Source organism: Tachypleus tridentatus, chromosome 6 (assembly GCF_004210375.1).
Source record: "Tachypleus tridentatus isolate NWPU-2018 chromosome 6, ASM421037v1, whole genome shotgun sequence".
Taxonomy (NCBI): domain Eukaryota; kingdom Metazoa; phylum Arthropoda; class Merostomata; order Xiphosura; family Limulidae; genus Tachypleus; species Tachypleus tridentatus.
In genome coordinates, this window is record NC_134830.1 from 138,178,729 (window position 1) to 138,201,056 (window position 22,328).

Consider the following 22,328-nt stretch of genomic DNA (forward strand, 5'->3'; position numbering starts at 1 on the left):
TAACAGTACAAACATATCTTCTCCCCCGCCCGTAACAATACAAACATATCTTCTCCCCCGCCCGTAACAATACAAACATATCTTCTCCCCGCCCGTAACAGTACAAACATATATTCTACCCCGCCCGTAACAGTACAAACATATCTTCTACCCCGCTCGTAACAGTACAAACATATCTTCTCCCCCGCCCGTAACAGTACAAACATATCTTCTCCCCACCCGTAACAGTACAAACATATCTTCTACCCCGCCCGTAACAATACAAACATATATTCTCCCCTCCACACACACACTTTAAATTTACTTCCCACACCTCTGATGAAGGAATTTTGGAATCTATCTCGGAGTAGATCAATCAAGAAAATTAACTTCAAATATTTATGTTTCACTCCCCTCCCCCTCCAAATGTAATAGCCTTCATCCCATTTGGCGAAATTAAAATAAATCCGTCTTTGGCCTTCGCTTTCTTTCCTTACGATATGTTATCCTATACGAATTTAAATTACGAAAGCAGATTCTCTCTCTTCCCCTCTCTCTAAGAGCGAAGTTTTTCAGTATTCTTCAGAACTGATCTAAATAACGAATGTAAAAAGTCATAATGGCTCGTTCACAGTTTTTGCCATTTTACAAGTGTACGAAACGTACGCTCCAGAGGAGGGTTAGAAATTTGTGTTCTTTAAAAATACGCCGAAAGAATGTGATTTGCTGCAAATAATCAGCAGAAAATTCGGCCAATGTGGACTTGAAAACCTGTTTCTCAGTGTCGTTTCGTATAAGCTGATGGCCGGAATCATCAGATGTTAAAAAAAAACAACAACAGAAAAAGAGGAGGCAGTTTAGGAGCACGAAAAAATTATACGTTTTCTACCATCGTGAGGATGATAACATGTCGGATGTTAACTATAGAAGCTGCACATAAATTTCATTAATTACTTTCTCCTAACAGTTGAGATTTGATAATCTTACAGTTAAAAGACAGCTGATTCATTTAAATCTGTATTACATCTACATTCAAAACAATGTGATTAATTACGACATTACTCATCATCGATATATTTTATTCTAATGTTCATACATTGATTTTTTTTTTAATATCCACACTTTAGTATTGAACCTAGATGTTACGTTTCAACCGCCGTTTCACAGAAGTACTTTTAATACAAACTGAAAAAAAGAGTAAAGAAGGAAAGAATGTATGAGTCAATAAATCGTTTTAAGAAAACACTCGATACTCAATAACTCGTTTCTTTTCTTTTTTAAAATAAACCCTCTGGAGAAACGTATAAAACAAATCGATTACTTAGCTAGCGAGGCTCAATGGAGAAGATACCACACCACAGTTATTATTTACAAGTTAGCATAACAGGTCCAGTTTCCATGGTGACCACTGGTCAAACCTTCTAGGCATTTAATAACTAACACGCTGCAAGTCTTCTTAAAAGTATCGTTTGTTTGTTTTTTGAATTTCGCTCAAAACTACACGAGGGCTATCTGCACGAGCCCTCCCTAATTTATCAGTGTAAGACTAGAAGGAAGGCACCTAACCATCACCATCCACTGCCAACTCTTGGGCTACTCTTTTTACCAACAAATAATGGAATTGACCGTCATTTCATAATGCTGGCTGGAAGGACGAGCATGTTTGGTACAACACCGATTCGAACCCGCAACCCTCAGATTACGAGTCGAGCGCCTTATCCACCTGGCCATGTCGGGCCTTTAGAAGTCTCTCCTTGTTACTGGCGTAATCAACTCAACTCTTCCCAGTAAAATCGACCTAAACACCCATGTACAAAGGATAAGACTATTTTGTTGTAAGCCTAAATTACCTGCATCTTAAACAGCGATGTCGTAAAAGTTTACAAGTGTAATTTCACGAGGAAAAGCGCCATTCTGCACACTTAGCTACTATTTAGCAACAACAAAGTGCGGATTACGGAGCAGGAATGTCTGGGATGCTAGACTGTTACCATTACGATGATAAATATCACACCATGCAGTGAGTATCAATAGCCAGAAGGCAAGTATAAAGTGTCTGTTTTTCATAAACAAGAACTAAGTGTCGTAAAAGCCTTTCTAGAATAGAGATTTTACTACAATTTACATGTAACGTGTTCATGTTCCAACACGACGAGAGAAACCTTTCTAAAGCGATGTGAACATGGAAATGCTGTTTTTTATATTGTGCAGTTTGCATGACTTAAACCAGAGGAACATTCACAAGATTGTGCAGAGCTAATCACATTCCGTATATCTGTCGTTATCAATGAACACGGATCATTTTGGGATCTGGTTATTTCTGACTGGATTATAAAGCAAAAATAGTGTGAAAAATCGGTCCCTGTGTTAATTAACTGATGGAGATTATTTTGGATATTCGTGGCCTTATTGTGGCCTTGACCGTTCAAAATCTAATCACTTCTGAGATAGGTCATTGTTCAAATGTATACCAACTTTCGTCTAACGGATCTACCTCAGAGTTTATCGCTCGTATGTCACTCCTTCCCCCAGTGGAAAAGCATTCTATGTGGGTACTGTGAGAACTGTTGTGTCGTTAATATTACACTCCTCCACGTGGATATTGTGAGAACTGTTGCGTCGTCAATATTGCACTCCTCCACGTGGATATTGTGAAAACTGTTGCGTCGTCAATATTGCACTCCTCCACGTGGGTATTGTGAGAACTGTTGCGTCGTCAATATTACACTCCTCCACGTGGGTATTATAAGAACTGTTGCGTCGTCAATATTACACTCCTCCACGTGGGTATTGTGAGAACTGTTGTGTCGTCAATATTACACTTCTTTATGTAGGTATCTTTAGAACCGAAATCTTGTCTGCATGGTATTTTTCAGTTTTTCTTTTCGTGTATAATACATAATCACAAAATTGTGCAGAGTTAATCACATTCCGTATATCTGTCGTTATCAATGAACACGGAACATTTTGGGATCTGGTTATTTCTGACTGGATTATAAAGCAAAAATAGTGTGAAAAATCGGTCCCTGTGTTAATTAACTGATGGAGATTATTTTGGATATTCGTGGCCTTATTGTGGCCTTGACCGTTCAAAATCTAATCACTTCTGAGATAGGTCATTGTTCAAATGTATACCAACTTTCGTCTAACGGATCTACCTCAGAGTTTATCGCTCGTATGTCACTCCTTCCCCCAGTGGAAAAGCATTCTATGTGGGTACTGTGAGAACTGTTGTGTCGTTAATATTACACCCTTCTATTGGGGTACTGTGAGAACTGTTGTGTCGTTAATATTACACTCCTCCACGTGGATATTGTGAGAACTGTTGCGTCGTCAATATTGCACTCCTCCACGTGGATATTGTGAAAACTGTTGCGTCGTCAATATTGCACTCCTCCACGTGGGTATTGTGAGAACTGTTGTGTCGTTAATATTACACCCTTCTATTGGGGTACTGTGAGAACTGTTGTGTCGTTAATATTACACTCCTCCACGTGGATATTGTGAGAACTGTTGCGTCGTCAATATTGCACTATTACACTCCACGTGGATATTGTGAAAACTGTTGCGTCGTCAATATTGCACTCTCCACGTGGGTATTGTGAGAACTGTTGCGTCGTCAATATTACACTCCTCCACGTGGGTATTATAAGAACTGTTGCGTCGTCAATATTACACTCCTCCACGTGGGTATTGTGAGAACTGTTGTGTCGTCAATATTACACTTCTTTATGTAGGTATCTTTAGAACCGAAATCTTGTCTGCATGGTATTTTTCAGTTTTTCTTTTCGTGTATAATACATAATCACAAAATTGTGCAGAGTTAATCACATTCCGTATATCTGTCGTTATCAATGAACACGGATCATTTTGGGATCTGGTTATTTCTGACTGGATTATAAAGCAAAAATAGTGTGAAAAATTAGTCCCTGTGTTAATTAACTGATGGAGAGTTTTTTGGATATTCGTGGCCTTATTGTGGCCTTGACCGTTCAAAATCTAATCACTTCTGAGATAGGTCATTGTTCAAATGTATACCAACTTTCGTCTAACGGATCTACCTCAGAGTTTATCGCTCGTATGTCACTCCTTCCCCCAGTGGAAAAGCATTCTATGTGGGTACTGTGAGAACTGTTGTATCGTTAATATTACACTCTTCTATGTGGGTACTATGAGAACTGTTGTGTCGTTAATATTACACTCTTCTATGTGGGTATTGTGAGAACTGCTGTGTTGTTAATATTACACTCTTCTATGTGGGTATTCTGAGAACTGTTGTGTCGTTAATATTACACTCTTCTATGTGGGTATTGTGAGAACTGTTGTGTCGTTAATATTACACCCTTCTATTGGGGTACTGTGAGAAATGTTGTGCCGTTAATGTTACACTCTTCTATGTGGGTATTGTGAGAACTGCTGTGTCGTTAATATTACACTCTTCTATGTGGGTATTCTGAGAACTGTTGTGTCGTTAATATTACACTCTTCTATGTGGGTATTGTGAGAACTGCTGTGTCGTTAATATTACACTCTTCTGTGTGGGTATTCTGAGAACTGTTGTGTCGTTAATATTACAATCTTCTATGTGGGTATTGTGAGAACTGCTGTGTCGTTAATATTACACTCTTCTATGTGGGTATTCTGAGAACTGTTGTGTCGTTAATATTACACTCTTCTATGTGGGTATTGTGAGAACTGTTGTGTCGTTAATATTACACCCTTCTATTGGGGTACTGTGAGAACTGTTGTGTCGTTAATATTACACTCCTCCACGTGGGTATTGTGAGAACTGTTGTATCGTCAATATTACACTCCTCCACGTGGATATTGTGAGAACTGCTGCGTCGTCAATATTGCACTCCTCCACGTGGGTATTGTGAGAACTGTTGCGTCGTCAATATTACACTCCTCCACGTGGGTATTGTGAGAACTGTTGCGTCGTCAATATTACACTCCTTTATGTAGGTATCTTTAGAACCGAAATCTTGTCTGCATGGTATTTTTCAGTTTTTCTTTTCGTGTATAATACTGTTATTAACATAACTGGGGATTTTACTCGCCGCTAGGGGGAATCATAATGAAAATGTAAGATAACATCAATGTGGAGTGGCTCGAAGAAAAATAAAGCGTTCCATTTACTTGTCCCATTTACCATTTATTGATAATAAGTTAAATTATTAACAGGAAGACTCGGTCTCAAAAAGAAAATCCTAATGGAGACTTTATGCGAAATGAATAATTAATTAGATCATTTCCCCTCTCGTATGACATTGATAGCTTCGCAAGACATAAGAAGCCAACCATTAACGCTGTATCTCAAAATGTCACGTAACATGGAGACCGCAGTCCTTGAACTACAGGTTTCTTCGTAGTGCATTACTGAGTGAGGGGGGGGGAGTGAAAAGGGATAATGCAGTGGCTTCCGGGGATAAAAATATTTTTCTGCGCAGTATATCTGAAGTTTCTGATTGGTTAATTACGTGACTTACTACCAAAATTTCTGTGGGAAAAATAAATGAAAGAAAGTAAGCCTATAGGATTCCAATGCCTTCTCTGTTTTCGGTGTTTAAACCGGAACTAACGTTGTCACCGCAAACGGCGACTCTACAGTCTTACTGTGAATATATGTAAAATAAAGTGGCAATTTCATTCGATGGTTACGAAAGTACACGGACTGTTGATTCTTCGTGAGCTATGTTATTACTGGAATTTTGGAAATTCGTAAACATGGCTAAATTAAATAAAAAATCCAACTCCAGTCCAGATGTTTCTTTTTTGGGAGAGGATTTAACACAATTTAATTTTTTCACTTTAATTTGAACTTCGTTTGTACTTTTTAAATTAAGATTTCAACTTTCTTGTCTTTCCTTATACTTTCTGTATTTTAACAAAAGTTATCTACATTTCACATTTCGTTAAGCCTGTAACGATAAATATACTCATGTTTTTCTCTCTCTCCCTCCCACGCTGGTACAGCGGTAAGTCTACGGATTTACAACGCTAAAATCAGTGGTTCGATTCTCCTCGGTAGACTCAGCAAATAGCCACACAAAATGTGCTCACCCTTTCAACCGTGAGGGCGTTATATGCGACGATCAATCTCACTATTCGTTGGTAAAAGAGTAGCCCAAGTGTTGACAGTAGGTGGATGACAACCAGCTGCTTTCCCTCTAGTTTTACTCTAAGTTCAGGGCGGCTATCGCAGATAATCCTCGCGTAGCTTTGCACGAATTTCAAAACAAACAAGGCCCTTAGTGCCACAGCGGTATGTCTACCGATTTATAATTCTAGAAACCGGGTTTCGATACCTGTGGTGGGATAACTTAAAGGTAATATGTCGAAAATTTTGCCTTTGTCTGAATAAGCTATAATTTTAGATCTCTTCGATGCTTATAAAAAGTCGTTACTTCAAAAACAAAACGATATATCTATAAATAAATTCCTTCTTTTTTAACTTCGTGTTGGTAACCACGACAACACAATAAAGAATACTGGGATATGTTGAAAGTTAGCTGAACCTATTGCATCTCTATAATACTTAACTTCTCATATTTCACGTGAAGTTTCAAACAATCTTTTTATTGTATTAATTAGATTTAGAAAACACATTTTGTTTTGGCAGTTTCTTAGATTTTTTTGTAAACACAAATGTTGCAAAACACAAAAACGTTTTTCTGTGTACCGTTTTATATTTATCAATCAATGTAAGACATTTAATATACACAGAGGTCGTTACTGAAGACGTCGTAGTTGAGATCATTGCTGTAGAGGTCACTGAAGAAGTAGTTTTCAGTTTATGTCTCTATCAAGTATTTACACTATTACAAACCAAACGAATTTCCAGTTTACTTGCAGTTCCTACCTCTAATTAGGTTTAACATTACCACAAACATTATTTATGTCCAGTTCATACCTCTATCAGGTTTCACATTGCCACAAACATTATTTATGTCCAGTTCATACTTCTATCAGGTTTCACATTACCACAAACATTATTTATGTCCAGTTCATACATCTATCAGGTTTCACATTGCCACAAACAGTACCAATTTTCAGTTCTTATTTCTATCAATTTCACATTACCACAAACAGCACGCATTTCCAGATCTTACCTCTATCAGATTTCATATTGCCACAAACAGCACCAATTTCCAGTTCTTACCTCTATCAGATTTCAGATTGCCACAAACAGCACCAATTTCCAGTTCTTACCTCTATCAGATTTCAGATTGCCACAAACAGCACCAATTTCCAGTTCTTACCTCTATCAGATTTCACATTGCCACAAACAGCACCAGTTTCCAGTTCTTACCTCTATTAGATTTCACATTATCACAAACAGCACCAATTTTCAGTTCTTACCTTTATCACATTTCAAATTACCGCAAACAGTACCAATTTTCAGTTCTTCTATCAAATTTCACATTACCGCAAACAGTACCAATTTTCAGTTCCTATCTCTATCACATTTCACATGACCGCAAACAGTACCAATTTTCAATTCCTATCTCTATCACATTTCACATTACCATAAACAGCACCAATTTCCATTTTTTGGCTCTATCAGGTTTAACATTACCATAAACAGTAACATCCTCCAGTTCCTAATATTTTACAGAATGGACGTAAAATGACAATTAAAAATACAATAAATAATTATCAATGATATACAAGACGTTTTACTTTACGATACAGTAGCAACCGAAAGCATTTGTATGTACTTGCATTTGGTATTTATGCCATAACTTCTAAGGCTGTCATATGCCTATTTAAACTACTGACCAGAGTGAAACCAGCTAGTCAAAAGAGCAACCTACTGCCAACCATTCGCACTAAAGGACTGACTGTAACTATTATAACTCACACAAGTTTAAATTGCGGGGAATATTTTAGTGGTATCGTACGGTTTCCAACTCAGCTTACCAGGTCTGAAATCCAGAGTTCCACCACAGAGCCCCCCGCTAGTACAGCGGTATGTCTCCGGATTTACAACGCTAAAATCAGGGTTTCGATTCCCCTCGGTGGGCTGAGCAGATAGCCCGATGTGGCTTTGCTATAAGAAAAACACACAAACACACTCCACCACAGAACCAAGTGAGAGGTCAACCTGCGCCCTCAGACGAATGCAGAAGCCCAGTGTGATAACTGATGACATTTCGTCAAACATACCTTCCAAAATCAAGATAACTAACTCAGCACAACAAAATAATTATTCACGACTGGCATAATTCAGCTGAACCATGAATTTTCTTTTAGTCACACTGAATACTCGCACTATCGCCGTGGCATATATCAAAATACTCTGGACCAATCTGGGTAAGATACAATATTTTACAGTAAAATGCATTCAATGTCCTAGCGGTCAAACCATCAACTACTGCAGTCATTTGTGAGTCGATCCACTCGCTTTATTCAGGTACCATAGAAAAACAAATATAGGCACATCATGTGAAACTAAGACCACTGCACTCGGAATCTTTACTTACATTCTGCACTGAGAAAGACCACAACTCCCTAACTGCACGTGGAAGAATCATATGTACAAACTCCAGTGTAGTGGAACATCTGGCAAGTATTGTAACATCTGTTCCATAGAACTTCTACTTGGCTAGAAAGTACAAGCGACACTTATAGCAAGTTGATAACAATTTACCTAAGAAAAGCACTCAATAACTCGTAAAGCTAGCACTAGCTTCATTCTAGTGTTTGATAACAGAATGGGCGTGATTTATAAAAAGCATGTCGTAAACTAAATTTTCGAACATCTAGCAAATTATTCAGTTTCTTCAAAACTGGTTATATCTAGATGTTATATCTATTAATACCAGCCACCCTACTAATTACGTGACAATCGAGTAGCTATCATCCAATATTTCACTGATATCTCTCAATGGAATTCTTCTTGACAGCGTGAAAAGTCACAAGACCCTTGTGATCAAATAAACTGTCATAACCTAGCGATAATTAAGCATTACACAAAGTAGTGCATACATTTGATAATGAAGCACAATTTGATATATAGGAAAGAAAAAACTGCCACTAATTTTGCAGCTAGTGATTATCTTAACTGCTGATCTGGTAATCAGTTCTGATCATGGTGATTAGGAGATTGTCGTTGGCATCTCAGCCGACCACTAGAACTGTTTAGGATCTCATCTGACTTTTCTTGTACAGCCAAACAAATATTTTCAACATGTTACTTCTCACAAGCTGATTTAAGATGGTACAAAACAGCATACTTTCCACTCATTCTTTCGTCTCGACCTTTTCTTCTGGCCAGGCCAGTCCATGAGAGTGTTATCTAAAAATACAACATTTGCTTGTCAACATGTTCCACGTAGTTTTGCTGCCACGTGACTGCTGTGTGAAGTACTTCAATGGAACAATATTTTAAAAACTCTGGCCAATGCCAAGTTGCTTCCGTGCCACTGGCATATACCAAAGCCATGTCCAGTCTCTATGCTGGCATGTTTGTTCCTTAGCTGTTTTATTATTAGACATTTTCTGCCATAAGATTGTATTTCCTAAGTTTGCGCATACAAACTTTAGCCACTCCACATATTCTGTTCTAGAGGTAGAATATACCATGAGAAGCCGATTTTCTGAACACACGTGAAAATGTTCAGGGACCAACTTAATCTCTATCTTTGCATAGTATGCTGTAAAGATTTATGATAAATATTTGTTCCTCTTAGTTTGGCTGAGATAAGCTAATTTTTTCTGCCAACATTTGTTTGATAGTTTGTATTACCCATTCTGCCACACCATCTGACTAGGATGATAAGATAAAATGTACATCTTCATCACAACATTCACTTGTCACAATTAAGAGAACAGCTGACTATTGAAAATAATTCTCAGAATCAAGTGAAGTTCTTCAGGCATACCAAATGAGATTATTCAGTGTTACAACAAAATACCAGCAACAGACTATATAAAAGTATTCATTAAGTAATTGATAATGACCAGCACTAATTAGTTACTTTGTCCAGCCTCTTGAAAATGATCAGCAATATACACAGTAACTCTTCTGTAAATTCTCTACTGAAGTTTATCCTAATGAGGCCAACTCTTCCTCTGAACAACAACAGACATTGGAGTGTTTACACCGCTAATTAACGTATTGACCTGAATGCAGCCAGTAAAACTGACATTTGATGTTAGCAAAAGTGTGCATAACACCTTGATGGCCTCTACTTGCATTATACAAAGTCTGAAATTTTTCTTCTATCGGAGTTTTAAGGACTACCATCTGTAACACAAGTTGAAAAACGTGTTTTTTAAGGACTACCATCTGTAACACAAGTTGAAAAACGTGTTTTTTAAGGACTACCATCTGTAACACAAGTTGAAAAACATGTTTTTTAAGGACTACCATCTGTAACACAAGTTGAAAAACATGTTTTTTAAGGACTACCATCTGTAACACAAGTTGAAAAACATGTTTTTGTGATTTATAACAACTGTACATTACACCTTCTTGTTACTCATACAAGTGCCACAGGTAATATATATAACCATACCTCAACCTACAGCAAATATGTTTCATTTTACTGTAGTCACACTAGCTCTTGGTCCTTCAGTTATTCATTCTAGAGCTCCCGACTGTATATCACTAGTGGAATCTTATACCATACGACTAGATGCTGCTATGGCAGAAATGGTTTAATTCCCATACCATTTCCAGGGTTAGAACATTTGATTTATGAATAAGGCCTCACCATATGGCAAAGGGAATCAACTGGCATTTCTATGTTGCGACCCTGGGTGACGAAGTACGTACAAAATCATATTCCCGCAAGGTTGTGTAACCAATTTATTTTTGCCCTGTTTTTAAACTTCATTGGTCACTTCAGTATTACATGGTCTACCTAAAGGATGAACTTTCTACGATATAGGTAACATTAGTAGTGGTTAATAAATACTACAAAATTAAGCGGTTATTTTTCTCGTTATGAACTAATGACATTTAGAAGTTATAAATGTAAAAGTAGCACATGCTATCACACATTTCTCTTCATCTTTTAAATATAGTATTGTTGCCAGCATTATACAAACAATAACACTAGTATCAATAAGAAGTTGCAGATCTTTCATAGATACACCATCACTGTAGTTTCCACCAAAGTACGCTTTAAGTTCAGGGATGTTTCTTTTTTTCAGATTACTTGGTCTATTTCCATCTGCAGTGGCTTTAGTGAGACAGCTAAAAATGTGGCAGTATTAGAGAAGTGGACAAAATATGTCTGTACTATAAAACTACATAATCATTATTTACTTTCCACTTGTATGCTCTTATACACACACTTCCAAGATTTCATCTCAATTCTGCCTTTCTTATCCATTGAAATACTATACAAAGATATTGTGATAAACCAAGTTCATCGAAAGACTACCTAATGAGACAAAGAAATGTCACTTGGATGTGAGAAATATTCTCGCTCTAATAGAGTTTCTGTGACAATGAGGTTCAAAGTTGTGATTTTTCAAATACGTTACAAGAGAAGAAAACACCCAAAGGTGATGCTTCTTCTCAGACATCATTCTGTAAGGGGAGATTAAAGCAGGATCACATTAAAATGAGCTGCTCATACTCTGCCGTGCAGCAATATAGGCAAGGTAGAAACGATAGTTTATCGTAAGATAAAAAGCTACGTCTGTAACAAGAAAAATAAGAAATAAAAATCGAACGTAATTTTTGAATATATAGGACAGTATCCTTAATATAAACAAAAAACTGAAATGTTATCTCACACCCCCTGGAACGCTCACCCCTGGTTGGGAACCACTGCTGTAGACAGAAGAGGAGAACAGAATCATAGTCAATATACAGAAGACGCAGTGAATCATGAGAGAAGATAAATACATGCTTCAATTTAGAGTATCCATGATTTGCACAAAATTGATGGCACCCCGACTGCTAGCAAGTACAGGTACATTAAAATGCATTTTACCATTACCTAAAAAGCATGACTCATCAACAATTCCAAGCATAGGTAGAGAGAGTCATGAGGCACTCACAACCATGGTTTTACCTGATTAAATTACAGATGTCCACATTAATGGAGCTTACGTAAACTTTATGGAGTTAAAAGGGGACGAAACGACTTCGCTGAATTGTGGGGAAAATGCAAGATATTTTGAACAAGTTTTCACACTTTTACTTTAATAAATTGTAAAAACAATGTGTATGCAAAGGGCTCCAGTACAAAATACATATACACTGTATAATATAAAATAATGGACTTCTAATGTCAAAGTTAATCTTTAAACATCATGGTAAAGGCTCTGTTGTGTTAAAAATAGCTCCTAGGCGATAGAACAAGTTGAAATACCTGGAAACACAAATGACACTTCTGATGTATATAATAAATACACTTAACCATTTCCGATACATATGATATACAAACTTTACTGTTCTTGACATTCATAATGGGCATACTTGATCATTTCTGATACAAATAATAGTCATGAATGGTGTGAGAAAAGAATTCCAGTAAGAGAAATAAACGCTGGGAAGCTAGTATTTAAACGAAGCTATTTGCTAGGTTTCTTTGCTGTCAATAAAAATAATTTAACACAGACGCTTGCAACCCTCTGTCTTTCATTACATTTAAGCCTCATTTGTATAGTCTTGTACTACCTTTTGATAAAAGCATATTTTTTTCTTGCTCAGCGATAAATAGTGACTAACCACACCACGGACTTCATACAGACTTGTGACGCCGGTTACAGAAGACAAACGCTCTCCGAGCTCTAGTGTTACGTCAACTTGGAAAGCCCGTTATCACGACTAACTCTCGCTAGCAACGTGCTAGATATTGTGGCACGTTCCACTATACTCATGACGCTCAGACCCCAGGTGATCAATAGAAGGAACGTATTAAACAGATTGTATCAGAGATGGGTAGTAGACATTACAAAACGGATATAGTTACATGTAACCCTTGTTTTACATTGCGGATACGGCTAACATTCAAACTAAGATAACAGAAAAAAAGAAAACAAGCGAAGATCCGATTGCTCAAAGTAGTGTGATGTAAGGTTCCCTGCAAAAGCGCTTTTACGTAAGCTTTACCAGACTAGCGAGAAACCCAACATCTACATCTACGGTATGGTGGCGTTGTCATGGAGTTTTGCAAATTTCAGCTGTACATCTAGTGATCACGCATCTCTTACTAATTAGATACCATCAAAACATTATCAGATGATATGGATAACTTATTATAATTTCGTTTAAGTTTTCTTACTTGTTCTAACAAGTTCTCAAAACGCAGGAGCTGCATCACATAGGTCAAAACGTTGACCTGCAAGTAATCTGAGAAAAAAAAACAGTAAGGACTTTGATCTGCTGGTAAACTGGTGAAAGTGATAAAACTTTACTTGCAAGTAAAGTGACAAAAAAGGTAAAATCTTTTAGTAACAGATAAACTGATAAAAACGGCAAAAAATCTGATCTGTAGGTGACCTTATAAGAAAAAAAAAAACGGTAAAGACTTTGACCTTATAAAATACAAGAGTACAAATCTTTTACCTCCAGTAATATGTTAGAAATACAACTGAACGACTTGCATGAAAACAGACGCGCATAGTTGATTAATTAAGGAACCTTACTTATTGGAACCCCACTTGTTTTATTCGTACACACCCAGCACAGAATATACAGTGAACTCACCTTCACTTTGACTTACCTGCGTCTAATAGTTAGGCCTCGATCATGAAGTCTTGTGTCCACCAAGCACTCTCTTTTGTTCTTTGCTGGTATAGATCGTCTAAATCTAACTACAGCTAACCAACGTCTCAGAGCTAACCACGAGACTCCTCGTAGTGTTCCCGTACGTCCAAGTGTGTGACCGCGAGAATCGATAGGCCCTCTCGCTTTGGACGCAACCAATACAACCTCATGAGAGGGGGGATAAGTGGTAATGAAAACCGCCAATAGATAGAGTGGAAATAATACACGCGCTATGTCCGTGTGCAAACCTTAAGTATAAAGTACAACATACACGCAAACTACAGCGCTGTTCGTGAAAACCGTTATATAATAAAGCAATGAATATTTTGATTTTTTTTTCCCTTTCTTACAGGGGTTTTTCTTTTCTTCACGTTTGCAGTTCTTAATATATCATTTTAAACAACAATAATGAGAACAGGTTCGCTGGACAAAGGCTGGACAATTTTTTTTAATTATTTAATGGTAATATTTGACAATGAGCTAAGAAAGTATAATAAGATTTGGCTTGTTTTGAATTTCGCACAAAGCTACACGAGGGCTATCTGCGCTAGCCGTCCCTAATTTTGCAGTGTAAGACTAGAGGGAAGGCAGCTATTCATCACCACCCACCGCCAACTCTTGGGTTACTCTTTTACCAACGAATAATGGAATTGATCGTCACATTATAACGCTTCCACGGTTGAAAGGGCAAGCATGTTTGGTGTGACGGGGATTCGAACCCTCGGATTACGAATCGAGTGCCTTAACCACCTGGCCATCCCGGGCCTTGTATAAGAAGAACGCGTGCTTTTAATCACGTTATATCTGGGGGCTAAATATAAAAATCACGTTGTATCTAGGGGCTAGATATAAAAATCACGTTGTATCTGGGAGCCGGATCTTAAAATCACGTTATTTCTTGGGGCTATATCTTACAATCATGTTATATCTGGGGTCTCAAAATCACGTCATATCTGGGAGCCGGATCTTAAAATCACGTTATTTCTTGGGGCTATATCTTACAATCATGTTATATCTGGGGTCTCAAAATCACGTCATATCTGGGAGCCAAATTTAAAATCCCATTATTTCTCTGGACTGTTACTAAAAAATAGTATTTTTGCTGATTTAACAATACAACACTTTTGAAGCAAAAATATATTGTTTAGTGACGTCACGGTAAAAATACTAATAATTGCACCGAGAGCATATTAGCATCGTATTTTTGATAACGACATATTAACATCGTGTTTATGGTAACTGTAACATAACCTAACATCATAATTGTGATAACTATAACTAAAACCATTATCATATTTTCGTTAACCCTGACGTAATCTATCATTATGTCGGCAATAACTTTTAACTTATAAATGTGTATACCAAACTTATTTGTTTGTTTTCAAATTTTGCGTAAAGCTACACGAGGGCTATCTGCGCTAGCTCTCACTAATTTTACAGTGCAAGTCTAGAGGGAAGGCAGCTAGTCATCACCACCCACCGCCAACACTTGGGCTTCTCTTTTACCAACGAATAGTAGGGTTTACCACCACATTATAACCCCCCCCCACGGCTGAAAGGGCGAGTATGTTTGGTGTGACGAGGATTCGAAATCGCGACCCTCGGATTACGAGTCGAGTGCCTCGACCATGCAGGACCTAGTATACCAAACTTAGTAGTTACTGTTGGTCTCACGAGTCATGGAAACGTTATTCACTACATTACAAATAAGGAAATATTTCCTTAAAACACGTATTCGAGAAACTGAATAAGTTAGAAAAGTTTGTTGATGTATATATAAGATGTAAGATTTTTTACATGCAAAATACACAGGCATGTTTTAACGCGAGAAATGCCATTTGGTCAACTCGTGTTGAAACCAAACAAACAAAAAAACAGATGTTTGTACAGAGCTACAAACCAACGTTCTTGAAACACTACGAAACTCAAGTATATAAAAAGACTTTTCTTTCCGGTCAGAGATATGTTGTTGTTTTTTTAATCAGGCAAACCTCTAAAACATTTTGAAATCCAGAGCTTCACAAATATTGCAAAGCGCATGTGTTCCCTGGCAGTTATATAAATATATATCTTTCAACTAATGACATTTTTGCAGCATTCCTCAAAGTGATCTATTACGCTCCTATAGTAACAAGAAACTGGAAAAATGAGATGTCGCTTGATTGTAGTTACTTAGCCTAGAAAATGATTTGAAGAGCGACTCTCTGTTACTAACTAGCGCTTTCTGATTTTCTTCGTTTTTATTTCAGTGAATACAAAACAATCGCTACTTTTCCTCTTTCCTAGAAGTAAAATATACTAAACTTTCCAAATAAATGTAGAAGATAAAAGGCACAACATTCCCCCTCTCTCTCTACTTTCATTTTTCTTTCTTTCTTTTTTCTGAACGTGTAGACTTAAGCCGCAGATAGCCTAGTTTCTTTGCGCCATAAAACGCCAAACCCACCCACTCACCTTTAAAACAGGAAATATCCACCTACCCCGCCGCGTGTAGACTTAAACAAAGGGCGCAGATAGCTTAGTTGCTTTGTACCATAAAACGCCTAAACCACCCATCCTCCCACTGCTAAAACAAGAAATATCCACATACCCACCCACCCTTAAAACGAAACATACAATCTATACTGTGTGGTTGTTTGCTCAGCAGTGCTCCACTTATTTTTCTACCGCTATTCGAGAATACAGAGATACGGTTGAAATAATAGAACAAGGGTTAGCACGTGCACATCACGAGAGAAAATTGAACACCAAAAGCTGCGTTCCATTTCTTCAATTTCTTTTTTTCCCCTACCTGTATCTGTTATAACTCGCTCGCAACTCGCAAAAACGGAAACCGAATCTCGATTACTGCGATTCTCAGTGTTTACTAGTTCCATCTTGCCGCTGATAAAGTGAAGATAGAACAGGAAACGCCCTTTCGCTCACCGACACTCGTTTAACGTACCAACTACCTATGCACTTACTCCCGTGAACGTAATAAACCTGTCGATTGTTTCCAGAGGAAAAAAAATGTAAAATGAGAAAAAAATATATTATGCCAGACAAGCAACAACAAAAAAAGGAAGGGCTCTTATTAAGCTCCATCGCTTTGTACAGGGAACTCAAATTTAGAAGAGGATTTTTTTTTCCCCGTTGGAACTTACTTTTAATTTACGTACCCGCCCGAATCGTTTCATTGTCTCCCCCCTCCCCCACACGACACTCAGTAGTTCTTATTTTCACTTCTGTTTAACAATACCTCCACGGCTGTAAATGGCATGTAATTATTACGATATAACTCTTAAATATAATAACACAATTTGCGAAATTAAACAGAAAAACACACAACAGACTAGGCCGACTTACTGTGTTTGTTTGTTGTTTTTTATTTCGCGCAAAGCTACACGAGAGCTATTTGCGCTAGCCGTCCTTAATTTAGCAGTGTAAGGCGAGAGGAAAGGCAGCTAGTTATCACCACCCACCGCCAACTCTTGGGCTAGCTACTCTTTTAATACCGAATAGTGGGATTGACTGTAACATTATAATGCCCTCACGGGGAAAGCTACACGAGGGATATCTGTGTTAGCCGTCCCTAATTTAGCAGCTATAGGACGGCAGCTAGTTATCACCACCCACCGCCAACTCTTGGGCTAGCTACTCTTTCAATACCGAATAGTGGGATTGACTGTAACATTATAATGCCCTCACGGGGAAAGCTACACGAGGGATATCTGTGTTAGCCGTCCCTAATTTAGCAGCTATAGGACGGCAGCTAGTCATCACCACCCACCTCCAACTCTTGGGCTTCTCTTTTACCACGGCTGAAAGGGCGAGAATATTTGGCGTGACGGGGAATTCGAACCCGCGACCTCAGATTACAAGTCGAGTGCCTTAACCACCCGGCCATAACGGGTTTGTTAAGAACGTTTTTTTTTTTCTTTTTCTCTCAGTTGGGAAGGTTACACAGAAATATTTACGTATGTCAGTTCTGCATCATTCAAGGAATTTTACCCAATTTCTGTAACACTAACTGAGGGTACGGCACTCTAGATAGCTCACAAAAGCACAAAGCTATTTACGAAAGCCAGTGTTAGAATTAGTGTTTGAGACAATATTTGAAAGATATCATCGAGAGCGTTCTGAGAAACATATTTTCACACACTTTTTCCGTTATCTAATAAAATATATAACAAATTAACAAGATTTTCAAAAGGGGAGCACATTTTTTTGTCCATCTCTATATGTTGTTTCAGAACTTCGCGAAAACCCAAACAAATCCGTTCACAATTTCGAGCCTGTGTGTGTGGTTTTTCATTTAAAGTTACATGATATGTTTAATGGTGATATAATATCTACAGAAAATAACAATAATTTACCAAGTGTGTTACTTGACATTAACGAAAATTATCCTATAAATTCATTAGGTGCCGTATGTTAATTTCGACTGAACAGAGCCCATGGGTACCTTAAGAAACAGGTATTTTATCAGCTACTTTGATAGGAGCACGTGCTGCTCCGAGCGGGTAATTAAAAATGTGATTCTCGTCGTGTTAATTAACACAAGTAGACTAATTATTCTTCACGAAGACAGAAAACTAGATGGATAGACAGAAGGTGGCTAAGCAGTTAGATAGACAAACAAGTAGGCAGATAGAAGGTATGCAGATAAATAGAAAGGCAAGTAGATGGACAGACAGTCTGATACACAGAGAGACAGATAAATAAATATTTAAAGTTTGCAGACTGAAATAGACAGATAAACAGAACATATAAGATGGGTAGATAGACAGACGGACAGACAAGCACACAGATAAATTGGATAGACAAACAGATAGCAAACTGTTACACAGAGCAACAGATAGCTAATTGTTTGAAGTCTGTAGATTGAAACAGATCAAACAGTAACTGTTTCCACACTTTAAAAGTATCAGTGTTTAAGTCTACCTTTAAAAGTAACTTGAAGCAAATAGAAATGCCCATGCAGTAAAGTTCAGCGGTCATATTATAGCACTTTAATTAGGCTTAACGTGAGTTCTTTATATATATACGCTGTTACAGCAATTTGAGAAAGTCACTCAAGTCAGTTTAAACTACGTGAAATTATGTAATTGGTTTAGATATAATACAAGAAGATGTAATAATGTTGTTCTCGCACGTATATTATAACTTACTTTAATGTTCTGATTAGGTTAGACGGCGTATCATGTTAAGATCAAGTTAATCCTACAATATTCGGGAATATTAATAAACAAGATAAATATTTAGAACAAGGAGTAGATTATGAGTAGGGTGAGCCAGTCAATTGTTTTAATAAACTTGCAATGAAATATGAAGAATATTGATAGTTGTTTCTCGCAGATAGAGTGAATCAGTTAGTGGAATATTTGGATCTGTGTTATCCATCACAAAGATTGAGTAGTTTTGTGCAAGTTGTTTCTTTACATTAGCGTAGTGCAATTAGTATCATACATAAACGTGGGCCTATAATAAGCTATCGCAGCGTCATAAACGTCACAGAAAAAAATAGACTAAATTTTATCGTTTACGTAAACTGTGCTTAAAAACACGTGCCAGCAGAAAAACAACATCAAAACCCGTAGTTAAAAAGTAGATATAAGTTAGAAATAAGAGTAAAATGTGTGAACTACATATTCACATCTAATACAAAATGTGTGAACTACATATTCATATCATATACAAAAATCAACGAAAGAATGATAAAATAAAAATCTTCCTCGGTGGGACAGTGGTAAGTCTACGAACTTACAACGCAAAAATCCAAGGTTCGATTCCCCGCTTTGGACACAGCAGAAATATAAAACTCACAAAGGCTGTTACAGTAACTAAGGTGTGGCAGCTTCACAGAAACAAGTATTATGTGGAAAATAACCTGACATACTAAATGTTTTATTTGTAGCGTAACGACGTAACGTAATGGTTTAGGACTGCCTTCAAAAATTCATTCACTAACCAGAAACGCGAAGACAGTGCTATATATTTGAAGGTTAGGTTGTTGGATTTTATCTCCCTCCTGTTAACAGAAAATAATTAACAACGCTTGTATAGTAAACACAGTTAAGTATCCCTTACACGGAAAATTCGATTTTTCATTTCTATAAGCCCCCAGTGGCACAGCAGTATGTCTGCGGATTACAACACTAAAACCCAGGTTTCGATACCCGTAGTGGGCAGACCACAGATACCCCTTGTGTAGCTTTGCGCTCAATTCCAACAAATAAAAAAACATTTGTAATGCTCGTCACTTAAACAAATGCTGTTGAATTAAACCCACACCACCACTACCAAAATGTTATACACGTAGCACCTCCTACCCGCACTATGGAGCAGTCCACTGCGGTTAAACACAAGGGGTTAGTTAAATGGCGACGTTACTTCAGTAAAATATACAGAACAACTACTAAAGAAGAATACATCAGAACGTCTGTATTTATTTGCTACCCGATTGTTTGTTGTAGCGCAAAGCCACATCGTGAATAAACAAACCTTTATTCACGATCTGTTTCATTACTCAGCAATTTCTTTAAAACAAACAGATGTAACTGATAATCTATATTCGTTTGTTTTGAATTTCGCGCAAAGCTACACAAGGGCTATCTGCGCTAGCTGTCCCTAATTTAGTAGTGTAAGACTAGAGGAAAGGCGGCTAGTTATCACCACCCACCGCCAACTTTGAGCTACTCTTTTACAAAAAAACAGTGGGATTGGTCATGACATTATAACGTCCACACGGCTGAAAGTCCGAACATTTTTGGTGTGACGGCGATTCGAACAGCCGACCCTCAGATTACAAGGGGCGACGTCTTCGATACCTTAAGCAAATTAGTACTATTGAAGATTTGAACAATCGTTCAAAAAAAAAATGCAACTTCGTGCTCCAAATACTAAAGAATGACAAATTTGTAGCAAACACTTATTTTCCACGTTTTATGTGAAAAAAAACATGTATATATATATATATATATTGTACACATAATTATAAACGAAGTTCCTAGAATTCCGAACGGAAAATTACCATAATGTTTTGCTTCTCTATTTTGAGCCGTTTTGGGATAACTAAAATCGTATAACCGAAATACCTAGATCCAGACTACCCTAATTAATTTAAAAACATAATTACCGACTTTTACCCCAAAACAGACCTCCCCTTCACAATTTATTTACCCTGTGATAGGCTTAGGAATAAGACAGCTGTTTAACAGCGCCCACCGCCGACTCTTGAGTTTCTTTTGTTTGACGGGACAGTGACACTTGATTGTCACTCTTATAGTGCACCAATGAAAACAATAAATAGACTAGCCAATATATATATATATATTGTACACATAATTATAAACGAAGTTCCTAGAATTCCGAACGGAAAATTACCATAATGTTTTGCTTCTCTATTTTGAGCCGTTTTGGGATAACTAAAATCGTATAACCGAAATACCTAGATCCAGACTACCCTAATTAATTTAAAAACATAATTACCGACTTTTACCCCAAAACAGACCTCCCCTTCAGAATTTATTTCCCCTGTGCTAGGCTTAGGAATAAGACAGCTGTTTAACAGCACCCACCGCCGACTCTTGAGTTTCTTTTGTTTGACGGAACAGTGACACTTGATTGTCACTCTTATAGTGCACCAATGAAAACAATAAATAGACTAGCCAATCACTAGGTTAAGCGTCGCCACAAATGTTCGAAACAAATATGTGAATAAAGACAGCTTTCTGTTTGTTTGTTTTGTTTTTTGGAATTTCGCACAAAGCTACTCGAGGGCTATCTGCACTAGCCGTCCCTAATTTAGCAGTGTAAGACTAGAGGGAAGGCAGCTAGTCATCACCACCCACCGCCAACTCTTGGGCTACTCTTTTACCAACGAATAGTGGGATTGACCGTCACATTATACGCCCCCACGGCTGGGAGTGCGAGCATGTTTAGCGCGACGCGGGCGCGAACCCGCGACCCTCGGATTACGAGTCGCACGCCTTACGCGCTTGGCCATGCCAGTACAGGTTTCTCCAAGCGTACAAATATTTTCGAAGCCAAAATATCAAAAGTTTTCACTTAATTAAACATAATTACAGAGGAGGCTAAAACCAAGTCCATGTACAAAAAGAAAGGTTTATTTCTTTAGCCTAAAGCTATGACGACCACAAGCACTGGTTCCTGAATTTTAACAGTTTTCGCTGACCCACTTTGGGAAGAAAACAAAGGGTAAAATAATTTATATCTCTCTCTATTACATATCATACACCTCAGAATGTCTTATGCAAAATACATGTCTGTATGAAGGAAAAACACAAAAATCAATATTACCCAACCTTCGATATGACTAATATCAGGTGAAAGTGATACGTGGTGAGTTGTATATTATATGCAACATGTTAGGACACTCATATTAGTTGAGTTGTATATTACATGAAACACGATATGACAATGATATTAGTTTTATTCTGTACTGTGTATTGTCAGAAAAACTTTTAACGCGTCTTTTCAGTGATTTCCCAAAAACTGGTGAAAACTTACGAGACTTTGCTATTATGTGAAAACTCTCTCTCTTGTATGGGTATTTGGGTATTGATGTTTATCTACCCAGGAGAGTCAGGTTTCGTTAACCACTTCCTCCTTC

The 22,328-nt window shown here is 37.5% G+C and overlaps 1 protein-coding gene across 9 annotated transcripts in view; it reads right to left on the reverse strand.

Annotated features, from left to right (window-relative positions):
- Positions 1 to 22,328, reverse strand: part of LOC143253797 (RIMS-binding protein 2-like) — a 149,128-nt gene that overhangs the window by 90,107 nt on the left and 36,693 nt on the right. Inside the window, exon 1 of one of the 9 annotated variants that reach the window (XM_076508196.1) lies at positions 13,671 to 13,840. The exons of the other annotated variants lie outside the window; for them this stretch is intronic. The gene's annotated coding sequence lies outside the window, so the exon portion shown is untranslated. Of the gene's footprint in view, positions 1 to 13,670; positions 13,841 to 22,328 lie in introns of those variants that run through there. 9 annotated transcript variants of the gene reach the window in all.